This window comes from Somniosus microcephalus, chromosome 5 (assembly GCF_052327205.1).
Source record: "Somniosus microcephalus isolate GS21.2 chromosome 5, FLI_Smic_1.0, whole genome shotgun sequence".
NCBI lineage: Eukaryota > Metazoa > Chordata > Chondrichthyes > Squaliformes > Somniosidae > Somniosus > Somniosus microcephalus.
The window spans coordinates 269,331,866-269,355,387 of NC_140991.1; the positions used below are offsets into that span (position 1 = coordinate 269,331,866).

Sequence of the window (23,522 nt, forward strand, 5' to 3'; positions counted from 1 at the left end):
ACTCAATAAAAATGTTTTCCTTAAGTGCTGTTTGCTGAGTGAAATGTAAATGTAGGTCCCTGCCAGTGCAGGTTTAAAGAATCGTGTACAGGTATTTTTCACTTAAGAGCCAGTGCAATTCATCTGTCATCTGGAGTTAAATTGCTGTAACACTCCAGCCTGGTTTGACACTGATTAAGTCTCTCTCGCAGAATGATTGAACAGCAGAGCGCAAACATGATGACCAAATGGCCGTCCAGAGCCTCTTGTAATTTACTGTTCCTGACTGCACTTTAAAATCTGGTGGAATAATGAGACCGTAAAAATAACTGGATAGGTAATGCCAAAAATTCAAAGGTACTCTGTCATTTATGCTTTGTAACCCTCTTTTTTTAAATGGCAGTGCAATTTTTTGTAGTAGTGAATTTATACATTTTTGAAGGGAGAAATGATGAGCACTGATGGTGCAAAATTTATTTTCTATGAGGGTTTGGGGGCAAACCCACCTTTGCCCGCCCTCCCTCCCCCCCCCCCCCACCCACAAGGTAATTTTGACTTTTGACACACTTTCGATGTAGGTTCCAGCGTTTTGTAGGTATCAGCTTATTCTGCCATTGGCTTTTGGGATTTAGCAAAAGTGACAGCAACCCTAGCTGATAAATGCTTCTCTTCCCCAATCAAAAAATGGTTATATATTTAAAATCCATTTCAACATTTAAAGAAGAAATGCCTCTCCTAAAGGTGAAGGCTGTCCTTGTGTTTCTGTGCCTCTCTCTCTCTCTTGATTTCCTTTGCCTCTATTTGTCTGAACTTTTCTTTTCCCTTGTGTCTGATATTTCCCCCCCTCTCGCTTTATCTTTCGATCTCCATGGCCTGATCTCTGACTAATTATGAAAAGAGACTTGAGATACTGGGACAATTTCCAGTAGAGCAGAAAAGGCTAAAAGGGAATTTAATTGAGATTTTAAATTACGAGGGGTTTTGATGTGATCTGGCACACAGTGACATATTGTCGAAATATATAAGTGGATTGAGCGCTTACATGTGAATGGACAGTGGCCGTTTTATGATCCGTGACTAATATTAAAGGCTGCCATTCCTTGTGTTCATTAAATTTTCAAAATTTCTGCTTTGTGGAAATGAGATGCTGTTTCCTTCTGGATTCCTGTGCTGATGGAGATAAGCACTAGCTCTTTAAATTTGCCCATAAATAGTTTAATGTGGCTGCAAGCACACAGGCAAGGCTGGGGTGAGGCCAGATCTTTATCTGAAAAGTGCAGTTAACTTTTGGCTAGCAGGAGAAAAAATAATCTGATGTAGGCCCACCCCACTGAGGTAAAATCACATCCATTGTTCAAGGGGCCCTGTCTTCAGGTAGGTTTGCTTAGTAAACTGTTTTTTTGTGTGTGGGGAGGGAATTGAGTCAGAAGGGAGCCTATAGTCATTTTTTTTGTCGAAAGGATCTCAACCAAGAAGTGATGTATTTTAACCTTGGTAACTAAATGAGCAACAGTTTGCTGAACAGGTTTTCGTGAAGCTGGTGCCATTTAACGACAGAATCTTGGGGCCCCAGTGCCTATTTATAAATTAAGTCACTTTGCAGAATTACAATTAATTTTGACAGCCTGTTGAGCTTTTTGAATGGTTTTCTTTAAACAATGAGTGTTGATGTAATCGTAGAAGGCATTTGGTCAGTGTGGGGGGCCGGGGGGGGGGGGTGGTGGGGGGAGGGGGGGTGCAGGGGTGGTTGTTGCGGGGGAGGGAAGCTGAATTAACATTGAGTAAATCACTAAAACACCCTGGGCCAATGGTGGTGTATCTGCAACGTGAGCTTGCCTATCTGATATTCGGGGTCTGAGTAACTTTGCCCAGTATACTGCCCTCCAAGTTTGGCTTTCACCGTTTAAAGAACATTTTTTCCAAAAAGAACAAAAATAGAAAAATATATAAGAGAATGTAAAGATTAATTATATTCATTTATATCTGCCCTATGCATACTGCCTTTGTTTACAAAAAAGACTTGCATTTATATAGCGCCTTTCACAACCTCAGGACATCCCAAAGCACTTTACAGCCAATAAAGTATTTTTTAAGTGCAGTCCCTGTTGTAATGTAGAAAACAAGCAGAATTGTACCCCATAAGTGCATATACTTTTTGCAAACAGGGTATTTGCAATGCTTGCATGTAAGTAGATTGAAAACGACATTTGTCTGTATAAAAATTGCAAATGGCACTGTTCACACAGATGTAAAAGCTGCCCAATCATTTTGCCCATGATTAAAGTCACTCCCTTCTCATGTGTGCATTTGTTGGGGGGTGGGGGGGGGGAGGTAGAGGAATGACAGTAGGAGAAAAGGGATATGACGGTCTGCAAGCACTTACTTCAACTAACCCACTGATATGTGGGAAGTATATCTAATGGCCCAGATTTTGTGGTTGGCGGCGAAGTGATGGTGCTCACCACTGACCTCGAAGAAAGTTGCCCACAATGATCTAGGAATCTCTCTGGCGCCAATTTCACCTTTCCCAATGTTAATTTGATCCTGGAGCCAAGTCAATGGGTTCTCCAGCATCCAACAACAGTGATGCTAGCAAGTAGGCTAAGCAGCCAATCATATTGAAGAATTCTCACAGGCAGCAAACCAGGAAATAAAAAGCACAGATTATAATTCACTTTTTAATACATTTTACAGACAGCAAAATAAAGATTAGGACATACACAGTGATATTAGAGCATAAAAGCTGAAGTTCTTGTCAGTTCAGTGATTTCAAAAAGATTGCTGTCTGCAGAGTCTTCAACAGCACGCCCTGTGGAGGAGCAGGGAATCACTGACAGCAAGTTCTGGATTTCTGCATTTAACTGCACACGCATGGACACCAGAAGTTGCTGTCAGTTTCACAGGGTAATGATGGCGAACATTAACAGTTTTGCCGTCATTACACCCACAAAATCCGGGCCAATATATTTATATTTAAGCTGATTTATTCTCCTTTTATATTACTGAAGTGATTCTGTGAATATATCCATTCCTATTGTTGCTGATTGTTCTGCTTATGCTGCCCAAGGCTACGCTTATTCAGTCGCTCAGATGTTACTGCTGTCATTATGCTGAGACTGCCCCTGATGGTAGGAGGAGGTCTGTGCAGGCCAACAATTGAAAAAGTGCATTGCCAGCCTATGAAGGCAAGGATGAACACTTCACTCACACATGGCCAAAACCAAGATGACGGACCTGAGAGATGTGCTCCTGCCCGCAGCTTTGTGTGAGAGCTCTTCCACTGAACTTCTTTCTCTCCATTGAAGCCCCCTCCAGTACTTGTGCTTTTCCTATTGATGCTAACTCTGTGAGGAAAAGGAGGTATCATAGGCCATCTCCTACATCTGGATCACCCTTGATTTGGAGATGTGTTGGTGAAGGCTTCAGATAACGTGCAGAGTACTGGAAATTTCTTTCTCCTGTGAAATGAAGTATGATACTTCTTCAGCACTGCAGATGTGTATTCTGGTCAAATCCATTAACAAATTTATTACATCATTCATTCAATTAAACCATTTAAATCTGAAATGTAATTTTCTTAATTATTCTGCACATATTGTGTACATTACAATACATATTTCCTAGATCACATAGAATATACAGCACAGAAACAGGCCATTTGGCCCAACCGGTCCATGCCGGCGTTTATGCTCCACTCGAGCCTCCTCCCATCCTTCCTCATCTAACTCTATCAGCATAGCCCTCTATTCCCTTCTCCCTCATATGCTTATCTAGCTTCCCCTTAAATGTATCTATACTATTCGCCTCAATTACTCTCTATGGTAGCATTACAACAGTAACAGCTGCAATGCGCTTTGGGACATTCTGAGGTTGTGAAAGGCGCTATGTAAATGCAAGCTCTTCTTCTTGTGAGTGTACATATTCCCCATCCCCTCCCAGTTGTGCTTTGCCTTTTCTTTAAATAAAAAGTTAGGGATGTGCAAATGAATTTGGTCAAATAGGTTTTCATTACAACCCACACATGGTTGTAAAGAGATCTGCTCTCATTAACTAAGGGTGATGTTTGACCTCGAAACTCTTTGTGTAAGCTAATGAAACAACACTTGGCTCTCTCTCCGTATCCTGAGACTGGTTTGATCTTGAGACCTCCAAATGGAAGCTGGAAAGCAGGCATCAGGAGTTGTTAGCGATCAGACAGTTTCAAAATAGCAAGTCGGGGAGCCACTGACTGTTTTATTAAAGTAAACCTTGACCTTTTTGCCCTGCCCTCAAGTATTGAAGCGAGCTCTTGTTTGTTTTTATATCGAATTAAGATTGTGAAGACATGCTTGAAGCAGAATGTCATCTTGTACGCTCGTAGGAAACGGCACTTTTCATTAAATTCAAGCCATTTGCCCTTTCTTCCTCATATTGTTCTAGGAATTGTATAGAAAAAGGGTGGAAGGAAAAGAAGGCAGTTTCATCATTATTGTCTATCTTGCATCAAGCAGACAAGGAGAAGTTTGCTCTTTTCATTTTCCTCTGTATTGGATGAAAGAAATTATGCCTTGTGAAAGTACTGGGAAAATTATAAAGTTAATCCCATAATTTAATGAAATTCTGAAGGAATTCTTGTCCGTCTTCATTTGTAACTGTTTATCAATAGGGTCATAGCCTGATCTCAGTGCACTTTTTTAATGGAGGAAAACCAATTGCTTTGCATATAGTCAGTGAAAATATAGCCTCTTTGGTATCTGAACCTTCTGCTATGGACCAGCAAAGCAGCAGCTGTTACTCCCTTTGTAATTACAAAAACCCTACAAATGTCTATTAATAGTGACCAGTCGAAGGGCCACTTTCTCAGTCATGAATTCTTTCTCCATACATTTTGAAAGAAAGAAACTGTACGGGGATTTTCTGCTTCATCAACTCCTGAAAATCCTACTCCTAGTTAATAGGAATCATTTTAGGCTTGGGGCCTAAGGTCCTTAGTCCAAATCTGTGCCCAGTTCTGGTCTCCGCATTATACAAAGGATATAGAGGCATTGGAGAGGTGCAAAAAAGATTCACAAGGATGATACCAGAACTGAGAGGATATACTTTTCAAGAAAGGCTAAACAGGCTGGGGCTTTTTTCTTTAGAAAAGAGAAGGCTGAGGGGTGACCTGATAGAGAACTTTAAGATAATGAAAGGGTTTGATAGGGCAGACATAGGGAAGATGTTTTCACTTGTGGGCAAGACCAGAACTAGGGGCCATAAATATAAGATCGTCACCAATAAATTCAATAGGGAATTCAGGAGAAACATTTTTACCCAAAGAATGGTAAGAATGTGGAACGTGCTACCAGAAGGAATTGTACGGCTGAATAGCGTAGATGCATTTAAGGGGAAGCTAGATAAACACATGAGGCAGAAAAGAATAGAAGGATATGCTGATAGGATTAGTTGAAGTAGGGTAGGAGGAGGCTTCGGTGGAGCATAAACGCCGGCATAGACTAGTTGGGTCGAATGGCCTGTTTCTGTGCTGTACACTCGATGTAACTCGATGTAAATTTGCCAGACATGAGTCCAAATCTGCATTGGCCTTTCTCGGACAGCCAAATGTTTCAACACAAATCTTTTGCTAGATTTTCCATGGGCCTGTGAAGTTTTCTTACTTTATACAACCTCAAATGGCAGAAAAAACATATGAATCATGCCTTAAAATATATATCCTTCCCTGGACTCTATTTTCTGTTGCATTTAAGGAGTTTGCTAATAGATTTTCTTTTTATTTGTTCTCAGGATGTGGGCATTGCTGGCAAGGTCACATTTATTGCCCATCCCTAATTGCCCTGAGAAGGTGGTGGTGGTGGTGGGACTTCTCCTTGAACAGCTGCAGTCCTTGTGATGATGGTGCTCCCACAATGATGTTAGGTAAGAGTTTGCAGGATATTGACCCAGCGACAATGAAAGAACAGCAATATATGTCCAAGTCAGGATGTTGTGTGACTTGGAGGGGAACTTGGAGATGATGGTTTTCCCATGACTTTTTCTCTCTTCTTGGTGGTAGTGTAAATTCAGCCTGAATCCAGAGTCAGGGCCTAACCTGTAAGTAGCGGAGTGTGACTCCCTGGATGAGAAGGGAGTCTTGCTTTCTTTCAGAGTCAGTTCAAGCCTTAATTCCTGACTTGTACTGTATAGGTCTGGTGTTGATTTGAAGCCAAAACCTCTTTTCACCCATGTCAAGTTTGTAATGTAAATGCTTCCTGAAACTTAGAGCTCCTCTGCCCCTTTCTGCAATAGGTGGGGTTGTCACCTTTTGTTAAGTCTGAATCAGGGCAAGAAGCAGGTTAGGTTGGGGGTGGGACCATAGCTGGGGTTCTGATGTGTGCTTTGTTGATGAAGAGAGTTGATTGAATACCTTAGTAACTAATGTCTCTAAATCATAAAAGTAAGTTGAAAAAATAGACTTGGCCTTTACAAATCTGGCACCCTATTCAAAAATCAGATTGTCCAGTCTAAGATGAGGCAGGTGGTCCCTGCTGTTTGGCCAGGATTGGGCTTAGCTGTGATGAATCCCCAGGTTTAATGGTTCACTGAACCTCACTGTCCAGGTTAACAAATGAGAAATGGCCTCTTTAGTGAGGTACTTGAAGGCCTGACAACTGTAGAACCATACACTGTCACTTCAGAAGAGAAAAGCTAAGGGCATAAAATTATAGGGAAAATTGAAGGACAAAAAAAAAATACACAGTACGTTCATCATAAATGCAGTGAAGAAAAAAAGGTAACTTCTCACAAGTACGCTAATTGCTATTAATGAATCACTTGAGCCCTGATCCATTTCGATGTTTTCAATGTATTTTATTTAGGCTGACAAGAAAAAGTACATTGTCTCTTGGCAATAGCAGCTAATCATATCACTGGTATCTTATCCAGCGGCAATCATGTCTCATCATATGGTAATCATCTCTATCTAATGAGTGACACTAGAGTTACGGGAACATTTAAGAAATTTCATTAGGAGGCGGTTACAACAGGAAATGTCAGACTTGATGAATTTGTTCAGGTTTGTGGTACTATGCCTGTTTGTACATTGAGTAAAACTTCCAAGAGGTAATCCTATCATGATAAGAGTTGCAATTTCCACGCGTTAATTAGACATTCAGATTAATTTGGTTCTTTGCAGTTCCCAGTTGCATTGTCTGATTAGAGGCTCCAATTGTTCGCGCCCTCCCTAACCTCTTTGGAATCTGTTAAGTTTGAAACTTGGTCATTAACTGAACAGTAATCAGTCATTTAAATATCCAGGCAGGATGTGCATGTCAGTTAACCAGGCAAAATGAGGCCATGCCAGACATTCATCATTAAGGGGCAGATAGCCTGCCAGCTTCAACAGTAGAGTATTAGACTCTCAGCCAGGAGACCCCAAGTCGAATCTGGGTCTTGACTGACATTAATATTGATGTTCTACAAGCAAGAGCTTTGGCAGTCACTGCTGGGAAGAGGAAAATGAAGAAGGGTGGGAGGAGGTTCGTGTGGAGCATGAACACTGGCATGGACCTGTTGGGCTGAATGGCCTGTTTCTGTGCTGTAAATACTATGTAACACTATGTAATGTAACTTGCATTTAAATAGTGCCTTTAAAGTAGATGAAAACCGATGCCAAGCCAAAGCAGAAATATTAGGAGGGCTGACCAAAAGCTTGGTAAAAATATGGGTTTTAAGGGGGGGGGGGTTTAAAGGAGGAGAGGGAGTTGGAGAGATTTATGGAGGGAATTCCAGAGCTTAAAGATGAGACGGCTGAAGGCAATTCTGCAACGATGCGGAGAAAGGAGTGGGAGATGCACAAAAGGCCAGAATTGGAGGAACACAGAGTTCTTGGAGGGTTGTAGGGTTACAGAGATAATAGTTGAAGGTTACAGAGATAATGTGGAGTGAGGCCATATAATGGATTTCAACACTTGGATGAGAATTTTAAATTGAAGACTTTGGGGGACTGGAAGTATGCATTGGGTGATGGGTGAGTGGGACTTGGTGCAAGATAGAATACGAGCAACAGAGTTTTAGATGAGCTGAAGTTTATGGAGGCAGGTGGATGGGAGGCCAGCTAGGAAAGCATTGGAATAGTCAAACATGTAAGTCATAAAGGCATAGATCAGGGTTACAGCAACTGATGAGCTCACGCAGGGCGGAGACAGGTGATGTTATGGAGGTGAAAGTAGTTGATTTTTGCAAAGGAGAAAATATGGGGTTGGAAGCTCAGCTCAAGGTCAAGTAGGCCACTGAGGTTGCAAACAGTCTGGTTCAACCTGAGATGGCGGCCACTGAGGGGGATGGAATTGTTGGTGAGAGTACGGAGTTTGCGGCGGGGGCCGAAGACAATGGCCTTGGTCTTCTTGACGTTGAACTGGTGGAAATTGTGGCTCATCCAAGGTTTGATGTCGGAGAACACAGAGGTGGTGAAGAGGGAGAGAAAGGTGGCAGAAAGGTAGAGCTGGCTGTCATCAGTGTACATGCGGAATCTGACTGATATGGGTGTCCTTCTCACATCACTCAAGTACTAGGTAAGGTAACCAAGCAATAACAGCAAGATTTTCATCAGATGTGCACAGAATGGACAGCCCATCATCCTGACTCAGGGTGCAAGGTTGCAGAAAATTTACAGACCAAGCCGTTTTGATGATTTTGGATGAAAGGAAAGATGTATAGATAGATTTTGAAAGCTGAACCCTGCAGAGGGTAATTAGTATGCGATCTTTTCCAAAATGCTTCTCATGAGCACTCAAGCATGTTTTATTCTGAAACATAAAGAGACAGAGAGCTGATTAAAACATAAGGTGCAGTCTGCTGCTTTAATCAGATCTCTTTCTGTTCTATCCCAGCATTAGGTTTTCTGAGATGTTCATTATAACCATTAGTAGACAGGACCATTTTTAAACTAGTTCTGAGAATGTGGGGTGAGTGGACTCATTAAGAACCCACATGCCCTTCACCTTTGTACTAATTTTAGGAATGTGGACTTTTTAATGGATTAATTACCAGTTTTTTGGCCAATCAGACTATTTACTCCCATTAATCTACTTACTAATACTTGATACCGGCCAGATACCAGCTGTAGTCTCAGTGAAACTGAACAATGTTCTCTTCCTATTTACTACCATTATGCAGAAAACTTGGACATTTCTTAACAACTTAACGTAAGAACATAAGAAATAGAAGCAGGAGAAGGAAACTCAGTGCTTCAAGCCTGCTCCACCATTCAATAAGATCATGGCTGATCTTCTACCTCAATTCTCCCTTCCCACACTATCCCCATATCCCTTGATCCCCTCAGTATCCAAAAATCTATCGATCTCTGTCTTGAATATACTCAATGACTGAGCATCCACAGCTCTCAGGGGTATCGAATTCCAAAGATTCACAACTCTTTGAGTGAAAACATTTCTCCTCATCCCAGTCCTAAATAGCTGACCCCTTATTCTGAGACTGTGACCCCTAGTTCTAGACTCCACAGCCAGGGGAAACATCCTCAAAGCATCTACCCTGTCAAGCCCTTTAAAAATTGTGTATGTTTCAATGAGCTCACCTCTCATTCTTCTAAACTCTAGGGAATATAGACCTAGTCTACTCAATCTCTCCTCATAGGACAATCCCCTCATCCCAGGAATCAGTCTAATGAACCTTCGTTGCACTCCCACTAAGGTAAGTACAGGAAACTCTCGTTTAAACGGCACCTAAATATCCAGAATTCTCTATTAACCGGCAAAATTCTCACTCCGAAAACAACACCTCAATAACCAGCAATGTTGCCGAGTCCAAGTCCAAGTCTCCCGCGGTGGCCAAGTTAGTCACTGGGGGTAATTCTCCAAACTGCCACTACTCGGCTTCTTGGCGCTGTCGGAAGTCGGAACACCTCAATACCCCTGTAACAGGAGTCTGACTCTCCCGCGCTGCCGGTAATCTCTCCTGATCCGCCATTTAACAGGGGTACTGTGTGTCTCCCACGCTGCTGGTAGTCATTGCATTGCATTACCCTCAACTGGCAGTACTGCACTTAATCAAGCATCTTCCACCATCCATTTAACACAACATTCTGTAGGTGAGTACCCAATTACTGTATACTGCACATTTCTTGATTTTTAAACATTTTTCTTTGTTAAAAATAGCCTCGGTAGATAACCCTCTCCGTCATCCGGAATTTTTGATCAACCGGCAGCACGCTGGTCCCGTCGGTGCCGGATACCAAAGAGTTTCCTGTACCCTTCCTTAGGTAAGGGGACCAAAACTCTACATTATTTATGCACGTACCTGGATTTTTAAAAAAAATTCATTTTATGGGATGTGGGTGTCACTGGCAAGGCCAGCATTTATTGCCCATCCCTAATTGCCCTTGAGAAGGTGGTGGTGAGCTACCTTCTTGAACCACTGCAGTCTGTGTGGTGAAGGTACTCCCACAGTGCTGTTAGGTGGGGAGTTCTAGGATTTTGACCCAGCGATGGTGAAGGATCGGCGATATACTTCTAAGTCAGGATGGTGTGTGACTTGGAGGGGAACTTGGAGGTGGTGGTGTTCCCATGCACCTGCTGCCCTTGTCCTTTTAGGTGGAGGAGGTTGTGGGTTTGGGAGGTGTTGCCGAAGAAGCCTTGGTGAGTTGCTGCAGTGCATCTTGTAGATGGTACACACTGCAGCCATGGTACACCGGTGGTGGAGGGAGTGAATGTTTAAGGTGGTGGATGGGGTGCCAATCAAGCGGGCTGCTTTGTCCTGGACGGTGTCAAGCTTCTTGAGTGTTATTGGAGTTGCACTCATCCAGGCCAGTGGAGAGTATTCCATCACACTCCTTATTTTTGCCTTGTAGATGGTGGAAAGGCTTTGGGGAGTCAGGGGGTGAGACACTTGCCGCAGAATACCTAGCCTCTTACCTGCTCTTGTTGCCACAGTATTTATGTAGCTGGTCCAGTTAAGTTTCTGGCCAATGGTGACCCCCAGGATGTTGATGGTGGGGTATTCGGCAATGGTAATGCCATTGAATGTCTATGGTTGGTGGTTAGACTCTCACTTGTTGGAGATAGTTGTGGCTGGCACTTTTGTGGCGCGAATGTTACCTGCCACTTATCAGCCCAAGTCTGAACGTCGTCCAGATCTTGTTGCATGTGGGCATGGACTGCTTCATTATCTGAGGAGTTGTGAATGGCACTGAACACTGTGCAGTCATCAACGAACATCCTCATTTCTGAACTTATGTTGGAGGGAAGGTCATTGATGAAACAGCTGAAGATGGTTGGACCTAGGACACTGCCCTGAGGAACTCCTGCAATGATGTCCTGGGGCTGTGATGATTGACCTTCAACCACCACAACCATCTTCCTTTGTGCTAGGTATGACTCCAGCCAGTGGAGAGTTTTACCCCTGATTCCCATTGACTTCAGTTTTACTAGGGCTCCTTCATGCCACACTCAGTCAAATGCTGCCTTGATGTCAAGGGCAGTCACTCTCACCTCACCTCTGGAATTCAGCTCCTTTGTCCATGTCTGGACCAAGACTGTAATGAGGTTTGGAGCCATGTGGTCTTGGCGGAACCCAAACTGGGCATCAGTGAGCAGGTTATTGGTGAGTAAGTGCCGCTTGATAGCACTCTCAATGACACCTCCCATCACTATGCTGATGATTGAGAGTGGACTGATGGGGCGGTAATTAGCCAAATTGGATTTTTCCTTACTTGATATCTGGTAGTGATCTGTCTCTAATTACATGTAACTAAGGGTCCAAGACTAAAGTGAAAATGAAACAGTCGGAGTAATACTGCCCCAAATGTTTTGATCTTTGTATATTTGAAGCCTGTATTGTATAGTTTCTACCCACTGTCTGGCTTGATGGGTCAATGTGAAGTCATGAGAGAGGCCTAAACTAATTGCCCAAATAGGTTTTTTCCCTGAATAGCACTGTACGTGCCATACTGGAGTCAGTACAGGCGTCATGGGTCAAATGGCCTCCTTCTATGCTGCATGATTCTATGGAGTCAAATTGTTTATTAAACAGAAAAATTAAGATAATAGCTTTCAGTTGCATCATGTGTTTCTGTTGAATGCCTGGTCAGTATTTATTTATTTCTAATTGACTGCTCAGGCCTTACCAGGCACATCCATCTGTAAAACTTGCCCTCTGAATAAATTGCCCCATTTTCTGAATATGCCTTTTCCAATCTCTTCATTTTGGTTTCTGCGCCTCTCACCGCACCAACACGATTTTGCGTGACTGTGACCATGGTACATTATCCTTCCTCACCCTTCTCAACTTTTCTGGGCCATTTGACTCTGTTGACCATATCATCTTCCTCTAGCATCTTTCCTCTGATATCTACCTCCCTTTGGTCTAATGTCCCACCTGAGCTAGCACATCTCCTGCAATTATTTCTCCTCCCATGCCTACATATCCACCTCTCAAGGTTCCATCTTTTGCCTTTTTGTATTTCTTATCCATATGTTGGCCCTTAGTGATAATCTTTGTAAATCGAGATCAATTTTCACCCATCAGCTTTACCTTTCCACTGCCACCTATGTTTTCATGTCTGTAGCTGTGCTGTCCGATTGCCAGTACTGTACAATGTTAAGTCATAGATGAGCTACACCTTTCTGCAATTCAACATTGGTAAGATGGAAGCCATTGTGTTTGGTCCTCACCAGAAATTCTGTATTAAGACCCCAGCTTCATTCCCCTTCCTGGATACAGCTGAAGCTCGACTTGACGGTGTGCAACCTCAGTGCTAGATCCTGAGTTTAGCATCAAATTTCGCCTAGTTCCACCTCAGAAATGTTGTTTATCTCCATTCCTACTGCTATAGACTGTCTGATCCATTCCTTTGTCATCTCCAGACTTGATTTTTCCAATTCCCTTATTGCTGGTCTTCTGAGCACCACCCTATATAAACTCCAACTCATCCAGAACTGCACACTTCCTATCCTGTGCATAGTCCCCTTCACTTCTATCAGTCTTCTTCACTTCACTTCCATTCTTGTCAAACTTCATTGGCTCTCCATTTATTAGCGCAATTACTTCAAAATCCCTGTCTTATGTATAAATTTCTAAACTGCCTCACTCCTTCCTCACTTTGCAACTTCCTCCAGCCCTATGTCCTTGTTCTGGCCTTCTGAATGCTGGACCCCAAACCCCAGGTCTACCATCTGTCACAGAGCCTTTGGTCATCTTGCTGCTGCCCCATTCGGACGCTCTTACCCCAAACTTCTCTGTCTTGCTTCAACATTCCTCACCATCAAACCTTTGGATTTGGTCACTTCCCCTAATTCCCACTCCCCTTCCCGCCTCCCATTCATGCTCGGGTTTGACCACTAACTGTGGGTCCCCATGTTTCAGCTTGTTCTTGCGCTAACTGCTAATTGACTGATCCCCCATCAAAAACTATCCAACAAGTTAAGAGGATAATCAGCAACAGGATGGCTATTCAGTAAACCTAATGGAATATCACCAACTTCAGCAAGTCAACATTCAGGATGGACAAACTTCACAAGCCAAACCATGAGATGGTCTACAATTAACGGTCACAATTACACATAGACTGCTGTTTTAAATGGTATGGCCTGGCTAAGATTTTAACCACCCAACATATAAATCCCCAAATGGAGATTATGGTCAAAATTTCAGGCTTTCCTGCAGACCTAATGGCTCCAACTTTCTTAAGTTTGAACTTTTGCCCATGTTGTAGTCCTCCAATTGTAGGTTTGGGCCAACACCAAGCACAGCCAGTTATATATTGCACTGGTGCTGGGAATGAGGCCCACAGCACATTGAAAGGAGTAATTTTAAAAACTGATTCTGTCTGTGCCAGGGCAGACCTGGGAAAGACCAGCTAATAGGGGAAATATCCTGGGGCTAGGGCTTCTGGGTGGTTCCTGAGTAGCCAGTTGCACTTTTTAAAAAGTATCACAAAGACAACACATTTTAATAGCAGGCACGATCACTGCCACAATGACTGGGCCATTGCATCCTCCTTGTAAACGTGACAGTGTCTAATAAGGCACTCCACTATTGCAACGCAAATGGATGAAAATCATCGAGCTCTCGGATCCACAATTTCCCAATCCAGGAGCAGAAATATTTCCCCTAATGACACTAGGAATGTGGACAGATGTTACGGAACATTATTGCATAAAATTGCATAGAATGTACAGCACAGAAACAGGCCATTTGGCCCAACTGGTCCATGCCAGTGTTTATGTTCCACATGAGCCTCCTCCCACCCTATTTCATCTAACCCTATCAGCATATCCTTCTATTCCTTTCTCCCTCGTACTTATCCAGTTGCCCCTTAAATACATCCCAACTACTCCAAGTTCCACATTCTAACCACTCTCTGGGTAAAAAAGTTTCTCCTGAATTCCTTTTTGGATTTATTAATGACTATCTTATTGAGAGGACAATGGAAGATTTTTCTTTGTCGTTTACACAGACCATACAGGACTCACTCTGAGCTATCTGAACTGGGATGGTTTAGTGAGAAACGTATCTTCTGTTTTGATAGGCATCTACTTGGCCAGCACTGGGACCTTTAAAAACCATAACTGTAGGCTCTTCTTCTTGAAAATGGGCTGTTAGCTGAAGTACTTGGAAGTCCAAGTTGTGCTGTTTTGAAATGTACCTTTTTAGACAACTGTTTTCCAAGTCAACAGCCAAAGAAAAATTTAACCAGTGGGTAGTCTGCTTGACAACTAGAAATGAACACCAAAACTGTGGGCTGGATTTTCATTAAGCTGTCGGGAAGGAGACGGGACTACAACTTTCGGGTTTTAGTCCCGCCTCCATCGACGTCCGGCCAATCGATGTGATTTTCCCTTGATTGGCCTTGTTGAGCCCGCCCAGTGGGCTCAGCAGGCCAATTAAGGGCCACCCGGCAACAGGTGACGTCACAGACTGAAATTTCATCTGTCAAGAGTTTTTGACAGATGAAATATCAGTGTTTCACAGCTGTTTGAAGCTGTCAAACACTGACAGTCTGACTTCTAACCTGAGTCCTTCTACGTAGACTCAGTTAGAACTGTCACTGGCACTGAAAGCTGAAGGCTGTCACTTTTGACAGATCGCAGCTGTTCAGCTTTCAGTTCCAGCTGAGTGATGGACTCCCGATGCCTAGAGGAAGAAAGGCTGTTAAGGTAAGTACAGGTAAGTAAAACTTCTTTACACACTTTAGACATACCAAACACACTTACCTTTGCACTCATGCACCCATCACTCACCTGAACACCGACATCGCGACCCCTCCAAGTCCTTCAACCCTAACCTGGCGTGGTTTGGAGCCGTCAGGAATCCCATACGACACCCCTCAAAATAGGGATTAGGCTAAAAACTGCCTGTTAACTACCTGTTAACAAGCAGTTAATTGGCACTAATCCCTTCCCACCTCGGGTCGGCGGGTCCCAGTGCGGGGCGGGTACCCGCCTCCCTTGAAACTTACGTGGAGGCGGGTTTTGGGCGGGATGGTGTCAGGACCCCCGAATTCGGGATTTTTGCCCCCCCGCACGCCTGAAAGCCCGCCTCACAGCACACTGAAAATCTGGCCCTGTGTTTCTGTTTTCTATTATTAGACGCAAGTCCCCAAAATAGCGCTTTAATTTTGGTAGGACTTTGAGAGTTTTCCATTTTTACATGGTACATATATTTAAGAGGCACGTGCAAGCTCTCAGCTGGTGAGAGAGCTGCTGTTTTGCCCATCTGCTGTTTAATGAAGGACCTTTCATTAGTACTTAATTTCTTTGAAATGTGTTCGTTGATTAATGCATATTATCGGTGCTTGTATTTTCATAACCAGCTAATTAATTAAGCAAGGCAATTGCTTGTGGTATTTTGAGACTCTGAATTGACACAGGGATGGAGGTAGTAATTGTCAGGTTTGGGGGTTAACTCTTTCAAAGCCAACAGTAGCAAATCTGGACCAAACAACAACAATTATGCAGGTTATTCAGGCAGTAATACTTTAGGCTGTGTCATGGCCACGGAATACTTTCTCTCCTAATCCCTTACAGCATGTCTTGAAAAGACAGCTATCTATTAAAACTCTTATGTCTGAGCGCACTTCCTGTCATCTTTTTCCATTATAAATTCCTATGTCCATATTTATAATGGAAACTGGCAATGTAAACTTGTAATTACACCCTTTCTCCATTGGAGGAGCTGCAGAATCAACATTGGCCGGAGCATATAATTAAATCGTGCTGTGTTTACACAGACAATAATACATTTTGATATTGGAATTTATAATGAAAATATAAAAATAAGGTCATAGAATTTACAGCACAGGCCAATTGGTTTATGTCGGTATTCATACTCCACACAAGTCTCCTCCCTCTTTAATTACTTCTTCGCACCCTGCCCCTATATCATTCTATTACCTTCTCCCTCATGTAGGCATCAAGCCTGCCCATTAAATGCATCAATGCTATCTACTTCAACCACTTCACATGGCAGACTTAGAGGCGAGAGTGCTACCAACTGAGCCACAGCTGACACATTGGGCTGACACTGTGTGTGTAGCATGTCTCTGGGAAGATGCTTAGAACAGGCGAGTTGTAAATAATTTCTGTACATTTAGCAGTCATGTTGGCCTTGGCTCAGTGGTAGCATTTTTGCCTCCGAGTCAGAAGGTTGTGGGTTCATACTCCCACTCCAGAGACTAGAGCACATAATCTAGGCTGATGCTCCAGTGCAAGTACTGAGGGAGTGCTGCACTGTCAGAAGTGCTGTCTTTCAGATGAGACATAAAACTGAGACCCTGTCTAATCTCTCAGGTGAATGTAAAAGATCCCATGGCACTATTTCAAAGAAGAGCAGGGGAGTTCTCCCAGTGTCCTGACTAGGGTTGCGAAGGGATGGAAAGTTTCCGGTAAATTTCCTGTAAATTTCTGGAAATTTTCCACTGGAAGTTTAGCTTGGGAACTTTGGGAATTTTGCCCAAAAAAAGCACATGCTAGCATAATATTGTTTTTTTTTGTATTTCTTTCATTTTTTTTCACAGGTCCTCTCTTAAAATTACTAACAGAGATGGAATCTTAATTATTAAGGAATTTCTTAATCAATATATGTTTATCTTCTTACTTGGCTTGTTTTAATAATTACAAGTTTTGTGTGTGACTGTGAACAAATGTGTCCTGATTGGTTGGATGAGTGGATGAGCGATTAGCTCCCTCTATTGGTGATATAGCGTCGTGCATGCACAGGTCATGCTTCCATCACATGGAGCATCCGGAAAAATTTAAAAGAACAAATCAACATTGCCCTACCCACATCCCTGCTGCTCAATGCAGAGGAGAAGGCAATTGTTTAATTCATACAGACGCGTCAAGAATTTTGTGTCAAGCCGATTCATGCTGCAGCATACATGCTGGACCCAAAGCATGTTGGGAGACCAATACTTTCTGGAGAACAGATCAACAGCGCTTACAGTGTGATTTCTACCCTCTCACGCCACCTCAATCTGGACGTGGGCAAAGTTCTGGGAAGTCTGGCAAAGTTCCCTACCAAGCAAGGTCTTAGGAATGGGGGCGGGATATGGGAATTATGCAAGCATATCAGTGCACATACCTGGTGGAAGGGACTTTGCGCACCTGAGGCCCTGTCACCCATTGCATCGGTGATACTCCAAATCCCATTTCATCAGCGGCCTCTGAACGAAACTGGTCACTTTTTGGGAATACACATACAAAGGTGCGCAACAGGCTGACTAACAAGAGAGTGGAGAAACTGGTGGCTATCCGGGCGAACCTACAACATATTGAGCCAGATACAGAAGTGTCCACCGCACAGCTAGACAGTGACACAGAGGAGGAAATGGACACGTCAGAGCCAGAGTCAGGAGAATCAGGAGGAGCAATGATGAGTAGAAGATTCAGGAGACTCATGAGTAGAAGACTCAAAGAGACAAAATAAGGACAAATAACAGGCTAAATAAGCTGACGCTCTTTTTATTTTATTTTAGATGGGTCTTTTTTGTGGGGGTTCAATAAAGTTCAAAATTATAACCTAAATAAAGTTTTGAAAGCCTGTTTTTATTTGTATGGAACAGTATGCCTATTTTGATGGCAAAGATAATATAAGGGTCAGAGACAAAAACCATCAGTGTGCAAAAAACTCAAAATTCCCATAAATTCGCATAAATTCCCAAAATTCCCACAAATTCCTGAAAATTCCCATGGAAAGTTTCCTCTTTTAAAAATTCCTGGAATTTTGCAACCCTAGTCCTGACCAATATTTATCCCTCAATGAACATCACTAAAAAATTAGGACCTTGCTGTGGGCAAATTGGCTGCTGCATTTTCCTACATTGCAACAGTGACTACACTTCAAAGGTACTTCTTTGGCTGTAAAGTGATTTGGGACAGCCTGAGTTTGTGAAAGGTGCTATATAACTGCAAGTTCTTTCTTTCTTTATGTCTGATTAGTATATTTTTTTCCAATAATTAATCATCTACCAATAGACCTCATGTTTGGAAACCATGTTTCAAAAGCACACCTGATTTGTTACCAGATCTGATGGATCAGAACAAAAATCTGATCCATCACATGTCCTGCAAAATACATTTTCCACTAGAATTAGTCAAATAAAAAATAATTCCAAAGCACTTTGGAGCAACATAAAATTATTAGTTAGCAAAATATTAATTAAAAAAAACAGAGGCCCTGGACAGTGTACAGTCCTTTCACTACACATGCCTGGGGTTGAATCCAGCCCAAACTGATGGGATGAAATTCTCTTAATCTACATGGTAAGGAGTTCAATGTGAAATGAGAATTCTCAACCCAATTCAATAGTACAGGGTATAAAAGTACTCACAAATCAGCACTAATTTACCCAGAGTTAAGGCTGTAACCCAATAAGGCTGTGTCACATGTGATTCCAGAAACCCTTGTCAGTCTTGCTCTGGCAAGTTACGAAAGGGATGTAATATCTCATTTAATAAAAGTGGAAGCACGCTTGTTTTTTCCAGTAATTAACCATCTTCTAATAGACCTCATGTTCGGAAACCACGTTTCAAAGGCACACCGTAATGTGATTTAGTTAGCAGTTCAGTAATTATGGAGAAAAATTTTGTTTTTTCCTGTTTTACTCCCAAGGAGAGCCTGAGTATAAGATAGAAGTGTCGCACTGATACAGTAGGGAGAATTTTTCTGAGGTTGGGGCAGAGTGCAGCGTGCTTTACTTAGCATTTAACCCAGGCTACACCTGATTGTGAAATGCTCCATATTGATGTTGGTGGCTAAAAAGCAATGTCCCTTACTGCTATGAGTAGAGAAATTTCCTCCGCATCTCCAAAAATATTAATGGAAAACAATTTAAATTGGGAGATCCTTGAAAGGTACTTTGACTCTTAAACGAGGCTGGATAAGCCTTGAAGTAACATTTGATTATATTACCTTAAGTCTACCGTATAATATAAGAAACCTGATGCAATTTCCAAATTATGTAACAAAAAGTCAAAATGTATCTCCTTGTCACACAATACTATCTGCCTGAAGATTTTCAGAGTATCTCCCTCAGCTTGTCATGTAATGTAACTGCCTCACTTTTCAGAAAAACATCGTTATGGAAAGTTTCCAAAAAGTGGGGGACTTTACCAGATCCACTCATGAGTACAAAAATAACCTAACAAATAAATATTATAGAAAAATAACTTCTATAGGAATGATGAATGGTTGGCTTCAACACAGTGTCAAGGTTCCGATTTTTGTGAATGTTATCTGAAAGTCTGCATTGAGTTATACAGCCTTGAAATTCATTCCAATTGCATGTGATACAATTACTGACAGTAAATCATGTTTGGGTATTTAATGGAAGCCATGTGCCCACAAAAGCTAGTTGGTTCTCAAAGGGTTTAACTGCAAGGATGGCTGTCTTTGGTATCATTGGAACCCAATCTTCTTCTCTTGTGGGGACAAAAATGGTTTGGATCATCGTCTCATAATTCTGTCAGTTACCACTTCAGAAATCAGTAGTTTGGTTTTGCTATTGTGGTCACTGCTGAGCTAAGGCAGACAACCACGCCATGATGAGGGTTTCTGGAATCACATGTGATGCAGCCTTGTTGGATTACAGCCTTGTAACTGGGTAAAAGAGTATAACAAGGACAGGCTTCAAGGCCTGCAATATCATTCTCTTTGCCAAATCTATCTGTCTTTGCTGTCTTTAGAATATACACCCTGTGAACTGACTGCCATATGGGTTGAACGGTTTCACAATAAGTGTACATGCTAAAAAAAAGTGACAATAGGAACTTATATTTTCAGCATTAGGGCTGTCATCTCTGAATTTTCACTGTGAATGTCAGGAATTTGCAATAGAATTAGGTCTATGGGGCCTACAGAAACTGAGAATTGTTTAGAACTACCTATTGTGTCAGAGCAGTTAGGAGACCATGATCCTCAGGCAGGAAGGTAGGAAATGATAATCTCCTGCATGAACATGCTGGGCGTGGGAGAGCTGGTAGGCCTTGTAATGTTGTCTGATTATTAAAGAAAAAGTGCCATCAGAAAATTTCCATTTTCCCTTTCTGCTGCACAGTACTGTACTGTCAGGGGCTGTGCAGTTCATTAATGTAGTCTGTCCTTCCCTATCCTCAACTGAATCACCAGGAAGATGGCTGGTGATTGTGTAACCACATTAGCTGAAGCAAGCAGCACCATTCATCCTGCTCTGCCTTCCTCTGGCCATGGGAATACTCCCATAAGCTTCCATTTTGTGGTTTCTCAGGAACCGCAAAGACTCATTGATGGTGATCAGTGCTGCTGTACAGTGACTTGCATCTAGATCCCTTTATTATACATTAAGCAAGAACATTGCTTACTGAAAAAATCAGATTGGAAGTATAATAGGATTTGGCTAGTGCTAAATGATACATAGAATTACATAGAATTTTTACAGCACAGAAACAGACCATTCGGCCCAACAGACCTATGCCGGTGTTTATGCTCCAGATGAGAGCCTCTTCCTACCCTTCTTCATCCAACCGTATTAGCATATCCTTGTATTCCTTTCTCCCTCATGTGCATATCTAGCTTCTCCTTAAATACATCTATGCTATTTGTCTCAACTACTCCTTGTGGTAGTGAGTTCCACATTCTAACTACTCTCTGAATAAAGAAGTTTCTCCTGAATTCCTTATTGGGTTTATTAGTGGCTATCTTATATTTATGGCCCCTAGTTTTAGACTCCCCTATAAGTGGAAACCTCGTCTCTACATCTACCCTATCAAACCTTTTCATAATTTTAAAGATCTCTACCAGGTCACCTCTCAGTCTTTTTTCTACGGAAAAGAGCCCCAGCCAGTACAGTCTTTCCTAAGAGTTGTACCCTCTCAGTTCTAGCATCATTCTTGTAAATCTTTTTTGCACTTTCTCCAGTGCTTCTATATCCTTTTTGTAATATGGAGACCAGAACTATGCACAGTACTCCAAGTGTGATCTGACCAAGGTTCTATATAAGTTTAACATCTGCTTCTGAATTCTGTTCCTCTGGAAATGAATCCTAGTGCTTTGTTTGTATGTTTTATGGTTTTGTTAACCTAAATATTCTATATATGTACCTCCAGTGGATGTATAATTGAGGATTGGCTTACTGAGTACTGAAAGAATGGAAGAACTCGCATTCATATAGCATCTTATCATGTCCTCAGGACATCTCAACAAGCATTGGTTACTTTTTGCAATACAGTAACTGTTGTTAAGTAAGCAAATGCAGCAACCAATAGACAAGATCTTGGTTTAAATTCTCATCTGAACATTGGCACCTCTGACAATACAGCGCTCCCTCAGCACTGAACTAAGTGTCAGCCTAGATTATGGGCTCAATACCATTGTCGGGCTTGAATCCACATCGTTAAGAGACAAGAGCGCTACCAAATAAAGCAAGTTGCCATTTAAAGTCTGTAATCAATGTCTGCAGTGCTGTTAGTTATGTTAGTGTTTTCTTCTTCTTAGGCAGTCCCTTGGAACCGAGGATGACTTGCTTCCACATTAAAAATGAGTTCGCAGGTGACTGATGAGTCCAATGCGGGACCTACAGTCTCTGTCACAGGTGGGGCAGACGGTGGTTGAAGGGGCGGGTGGGTGGGGTGCTTGGGTTGACTTGCGCTCCTTGCGCTGCCTGCGCTTGGCTTCCGCTTGCTCCCGGCGAAGAGACTCGAGGTGTTCGGCGCCTTCCCGGATGCTTCTCCTCCACTTTGTGCAGTCTTGGGCCAGGGATTCCCAGGTGTCGGTGGGGATGTTACACTTTTTCAAGGAGGCTTTGAGGGTGTCCTTGAAGCGTTTCCTCTGCCCACCTGGGGCTCTCTTGCCATGCCGGAGCTCTGAGTAGAGCGCTTGTTTTGGGAGTCTCGTATCGGGCCTGCAGACAATGTGACCCGTCCATCGGAGCTGATCGAGCGTGAGCAAAGCTTCAATGCTGGGGATGTTGGCCTGAGCAAGAACACTGACGTTAGTTATTTGTTATTAGTTATTAGTTATTACACGTATGTTAGTGTAGTGGTTATGTTACTGGCATTAGTAATCTAGAGGCCTGGACAAATAATCCAGAGACTGTGGGCTGGATTTTACTCACCGAGACGTGTTGGGGGTGGGACTGCTGCCTTCCGGGTTCAAGTCCTGCCCTCAGCGACGTCCGATGCACAGAAGCTATTTTCCCCTGATTGGCCTTGTTAAGCCTGCCCTGCGGGCTTGCTGGCCAATCAAGGGAAAGCCAGTGTCAGATGATGTCAGTTGATGATGCTTCATCTGTCGGTTTTCTTAAAGGCACATGAACCATAAATTTTTGACAGATGATTTGACAGTGTTTAACAGCATTGAGGTGCTGTCAAACACTGACAATCATTGTACACTGGTGAGCCCTTGCATCCAGGCTCTCCAATGACTCTCTCCTTAGGATAAAACAGATGGCAACTGCAGGTGAGGGTACAGAAGCGATCTGTCATTCTCCCATTGAGGTGAGGCCACACAAACACTTCAAAGCTTGTCTCCTACAGAAAAATCTAAACACATTTAAAATGACTTTCCTTACCTCTGATACTCACCAGTGTCCCATTGTATCCTTCACACCACTTCTGCAGCTGTCATCTATACACCAACATAACAACAGACCCACAGCACGCCTCACTTACCCTGGCGGGGTTCCCCGACGTCAGGAAGCCTGCAGCAGAAGTCTCAAAATGGGAAAAAGCCTCTTAACTGCCTGTTAACTACCTGTTAACAGGCAGTTAAGTGGCTATAATCCTCTTCCCGCCGCTAAGAGTTGGGTCCCTGCGCAAATCGGGGACCCGACTCCTGGGAAGTTTGGTTGGAGGCGGGTTGGGAGAGGGTTCGGGGCCCGCTCCCATTCTTTTTGACTTTCCCAGCAGTCCCGCCTCCAAACCCACCTCCCCAGGGCTGGTAAAGTCCAGCCCTGTGAGTTCAAATCCCAAGATGGCAGTTTGAGATTTTGAATTTAGTTTAAGAAATAGAAAACTGGTATCATTAAAAATGACCATGACTTTGTCAGATTGTTATAAAAATCCAATTGGTTCACTAATGACCCTTAGGGAAGGAAA

The 23,522-nt window shown here is 42.7% G+C and overlaps 1 long non-coding RNA gene across 4 annotated transcripts in view; it reads left to right on the forward strand.

Moving 5' to 3' along the window:
* The first annotated feature begins 5,532 nt into the window (after positions 1-5,532).
* The window catches only part of LOC147117716 (uncharacterized), a 698,822-nt gene continuing 680,832 nt past the window's right edge, over positions 5,533-23,522 (forward strand). Inside the window, exon 1 of one of the 4 annotated variants that reach the window (XR_015078510.1) lies at positions 5,533-5,874. This is a non-coding gene — a long non-coding RNA (uncharacterized LOC147117716). The remainder of the gene's footprint in view (positions 5,875-23,522) is intronic. The other 3 variants (XR_015078511.1, XR_015078515.1, XR_015078509.1) reach the window with 3 other exon arrangements.